General features: G+C 34.1%; 1 long non-coding RNA gene across 1 annotated transcript; it reads left to right on the forward strand.

Moving 5' to 3' along the window:
- The first annotated feature begins 1,049 nt into the window (after positions 1 to 1,049).
- On the forward strand, positions 1,050 to 3,052 carry LOC116405628. The gene is made up of 3 exons (XR_004218723.1): positions 1,050 to 1,104; positions 2,498 to 2,539; positions 2,929 to 3,052. It is a non-coding gene; the product is annotated as an uncharacterized LOC116405628 (long non-coding RNA).
- Positions 3,053 to 5,090: the final 2,038 nt, after the last annotated feature.

A 5,090-nucleotide genomic window follows, 5' to 3' on the forward strand; every position in this document is an offset into this window, starting at 1 on the left:
CTCCTCCCTATCATACCCATTTCGCGGATCCATCTCCATCTTCTTCTTTAAGTCGCGGATCCAATCTCCATCTTCTTCTCTTAGTGCGTCCTTTCCATTTCTTCGTACACTCCATTTTTCCTTTCTCTTTTCAAAACCCTAAGGCCTATCTCTCAATTTTCGTTTCTTTAAGGAAGAAACCCTATCATACCCATTTCACCGATCCATCTCCATCTTCTTCTCTCTTATCGCGTCCTTTCCATTTATTCTTCTTCTTCTTTGTTCGTACACTCCATTTTCCCTTTCTCTTCTCAAACCCTAATTCTCTTTAATTAATTAATTCTCTCTCCTTTCTCTCTCACTTCCTTCCTCTTCCATTAATGGCAGGTTCTCCTCATCTTCCTCCTTTCTCCAGTGTTGATTCCTCCTCTACTTCGACCTGTGATGCTCTTTTCTTCTTCCCTCGCAATTTCGATTCCACCATCATCATCGATTTTGGTTGCAATTTCTACACTCTTCAACCTCAACCTTCTGGATTCCCCTCACTCTCACCGGATTGACTTCAATGTCCTTGGAACCTCCACTACTACTACTAGTACTCCACTCATCAAAGAATCCGCTGGATTATATATCAGACGCTCCTCTTCCTTTCCTTTCTAATACTTGTCTCTCTTCTAACTCCAGTGGTGAGCCCCGGAACAAATCGCATTACTCCGTGAGTTCCCAATTAATTCCATCTTTATTTAATATTCAATTGTCCTCTTTCCATTTGTTTCAATTATTGAATAGAAAGTTAATTGAATGAACTATGTTCCAATAATTTCATGTGGTTCTGGTAAAGCACAGTGCATCCGGTCGAACTTCCCCCATTATGTAATTTTATGGAGGTAGTTTTGTAAATTGGATTGAATCAGAGGCTATTCAATGTGTATGCATCAAAATATAGGGATTGTTTTTCAATTAAATATAAATTGATTGAGCCTCTGATGTGCTAGTAAGCATCAGATCTCCTCTGTGTATATATAGTTAGGTACTCTTCTTTTTTTATTGGTTCCGTCATATATATCACGGTCTGAAGTTGTAGCTAAACTTGCTTTCATCTTCAGTTTCTATCACTATTTAAAGGTCAGATTTTGTTCGATTAGAAGAATGTAAATTTGTCAAGGACAATAGCATGCTTAGTGTAATTGTACTCAAATATTATTACTAAAACAATTGCTTTATTTGTGTTGATACCATTATTTGTGTGGTAGATCTCTTGATTCATTTTGATGTTTGTATTTTGAAGACATACAAAGGTCATAATACTAGTTGCTATTCTTTTTATCTTGGTACGTTTCATTTTTGTTTTAATGTTTCACTGTCTCTATAATTGACTGTACAAACATATATCATCATTCAATCACTTTTCAAGTTTTAGATTTTGAAATTTGTACATATATGGGGTTTTCCTTTTTCTTTATTTTGGATTATTTCAAATCTCCAAAGATCTTTCTTGTAACATTTGCATATTTTAGTTTGTTAAAATCTTCGAAAGTAGAGGAGAAGGCTCCAAATGCATTCTGTCTCTCATTGCCTTGCCCTAACATTATCATCTGTGTAAGATGTGCCAATGAGTAGACCATTTTCTTTTACTTTTTTTTTCCATAGCTTTTGAACCACTTTCCCTTTCTCTCCTTCTCTTTCATTCTTCTTTTATGTTAATTGGAAGAAGCTTTGAGGCCTCTCTTGAAAATAATGAGGTTTTGAAGGGGATAGAAAGAGAGTGATGGTGGGATCCATCAAAGGTTTGGGATTTCACACAATGTTCGCATCACTCTTTTAAATGTAATTAGAGGTTGAGGAGTTGATCGTCGATCATAGATAAGGAGGGGCTGGTTAGTGGCTTGGAAAAGAATTCAGACAACATTAATTTTTTCTAAAAAATAAAACCAACCTTCCGACGGTTGGTTAACACTCCTCGACAGTCGAGATAGGGTAAGACTTGTATTCTGGTTCTGTTGATACCTATATTTGTGCTTCATCACTTTATAATTGTACTTTTATTTATCCCCTTTGTATATTCCCATGTGTTTCATGTTTGTCTTTTATGTTTCTTCTATTTATATATTTCTTCATGTTCTTCTCCATTCGGGTTTTGCTCTTGCGGAGGTTACACATTCATTGTTGTGCTGGTACTTTAGTTAATGATGTCTAGTAATTTTTTGTTTTGCAAATTTTCTTGTTAGTGCTCAAGTTTTGATTTCATAATGCCTTTAGCATAGCTTTACGACTGCAGAATTCAATTGCACATTGCCCTTTTTATTTTGTTATTACTGATGGACTTATTTGTGATACCTTTAAAGAAGAAAATTTATAGCTATTTGTGTTGAAGTTTATTTGTTGATTATTGGTTGGTTTTTCTCCCTCCACTTTTCTTAATATTTGAAGTGTGTAATAAAGGTAAGCAATTTTTTAGTCCCCTTAAATTTGTTTTGTTGATGAATTGTTTCCTTTTTTTTCTCGGTTTTGTTTTCAGGTTTTCATCATTATTCATTTGGTGGCTAAATATTACTCATGGGTATTTGTTCGATCTTATTTTGTTGTGATCAATTGATATACATAATATGCCACTATAAATTTGTTAAATTGTTGGATTATTTGCTTTTTAATAAGGTTGGAGGAACCTCAAGGTACGTTTTGTTAAAGCATATTTTATATTGATAAATTTGAAGTTGTTCAAGTCTAAAACAATGATAATGTTAATACGAGTAAATTTATAGCAAATTTAGTTGACTTAACTTATTTACATGCTGGTTGCTCGGACTCTTGGAAAAACCTTACGTGCATTTTAACCCACGATAAGAGGACTTAAGGTTGTTATGACTTACATATCAGTTTTTGAGATTTTCCTTTGTAACTTTTTCATAGACCTTATTGTAGTTTTTTGTTCTTCATTTTTGTTTGTAGGACGTTTCTAGAGAATGCAAGACCATGTTTGAGTGAGAAATTGGTCTCGATGAAATTGAGAGTTCAATGAACATCACATACAATGCAAGTAAATCTACCTACTTAAACCCATCTTCTATTTCTACAGCAGAAAGGCTTTCGGTGGCTGAAACAAGTGAGTGATTAAGTTTTTTATCACCCGTATTATTTGTTATCACTAGGGAAAGAAAGCTGAGTAGAAAAAGTAGAATGCCAAATGGAAAAAAAAAAGATTAGTAAGCAGCGTTATTATTTTAAAATAGAAAACAAAAATTAACATTATTGTTAAACCGGCCATTCTCGAGAACATAAATAGAATTTGATAGCTCCTTGCATCGTGTTTATGAATGTTAAGAATGAAACTATCGGTAGGGTTATAGAATAATCATTCTATCAGCCTCAATTATGTTACAGGGTTTATGAAATAGAATTTTCTTATGTATTGTAATAGTAGAAGATTCTTCGTCAGGAAGCAAAGCTTATAGCTTATGTCTTATTTCATATGTCTTATAGAATTTTCCAGCACAAAGCCAGAGTGGATCCCAAGTACAACGGGAAGGTTGTTAAAATCAAATCTCTTATGTCTTATTTCATAACTATTTAGTTTTGATCTTAACTACAACAATTTTCATTTTTTTCTAGGTGATTATATGTGCTTAGAAATTAAGTGTTTTGAAAATTAGTGGTGACAAATCACACTTAGAAACTAAGTGTAGAACCATAGAAATGTTACCCCCATCGGTTCTAGCAATGCCTAGTTACCGCAGTTCATAACAAAGAAAGAAAAAGAGGCTCGTAAATGCATACCATAAAAAAGTGAGACAATCAACAATTTATAAAAAAAAAAACATATGCAATATGCATTAAAAAAAGCTCATAAAAAATACAGAGTCAAGTCAGTTAGGTCAAGAGAACATGTTGAGTTCCCTAGCTATTAGAGCTTTTGGGGGAAAAACATCGCTTTTGGCCTAACCAAAACTAGACCATCTATTTTTACTGTTTTAAACATAACATCAAGTTTGATTGAGGGCTTTGAAAAGAGGAGGAATCCTCCTCGATCCACAGTAGGGCGAAAACGAGGCTTGTTGTCACTTCGAAGGGAGCAGTCAAACTTAGCATTGAGTTTGATTTTTTTTTTTGAAAAAGGTAATGATAATATTATACAACAACAAGGTGGACCTCACAACCTGAGGTCAAGACAAAAGAGCGAACAACACTCACAGAACAAGTAGTTAGACAAAACAAACCCATAAGTACCCAAAACAACCCCACATCTCGGGAACAAGAACTAAAACCAAAAGAAACCAACTAGTGTTCCAAAATTAAAAGGACAAGAAGAAGAGAGAAAGACAACAAAGTTAATAAAGAGAAGAGAAAACCCCACAGCCCGGGGACAAGCAAACGAAAAGAACATTAAATAAGACCATGAACACCATCCGACCAAGAAGCAGCACGCGCTTTAATACACGACCGAATGAGCTGGAATACAACCATAAGCTCTCGAACAGCACCTCCATGAAGACGATGATTTCGCACCTGCCAAATGAAATAAATTGTTAGCACACCAGAGTGTTTGAATCGGTATGGGAACCCTAAGAGGGGGTGAATAGGGTTTAAATAAACTTTTTGACAAATAAAAAGTAAAATCAACTAATTAGATATTTTCTAAAATTTAAATAAAGAACTTTGTAAACTTTGTTAAATAACAAGATTAATAAAAAGATATGAATGGAAGTATGCAATCAAACTCAACCAATAAGAATATGTAACTAAAATTAAATTAAAAAATAATTAGAAAAGAGTTAGAGAAGAAGACACCGTAATTTTATAGTGGTTCGGTTAAACTCAACCTACATCCACTTTCCCAAGCACCCCTTGGGATTTTGATTGAAAATCTTCTTTGGACTCTTTCCACGGATTTGAGTCGAACCGATTCTTGCTCCTTTTTCGGATTCAAGAGCAAACCCGATCCTTTCCACGGGTTAGGATCCAACCGTTACAATATGTTGAAATTTTTAAATCACACAAAAGAAAACTCTCTAAAAGAGTGAGTATACAATTTGAAGCTCACAAATTTAATCCTCACAATACAATAAGAAGCTCTCAAGAATAAGATGAAAAGAATAAAAAAATTGGAAGCTTTA

This window comes from Cucumis sativus, unplaced genomic scaffold, assembly GCF_000004075.3.
Source record: "Cucumis sativus cultivar 9930 unplaced genomic scaffold, Cucumber_9930_V3 scaffold131, whole genome shotgun sequence".
NCBI lineage: Eukaryota > Viridiplantae > Streptophyta > Magnoliopsida > Cucurbitales > Cucurbitaceae > Cucumis > Cucumis sativus.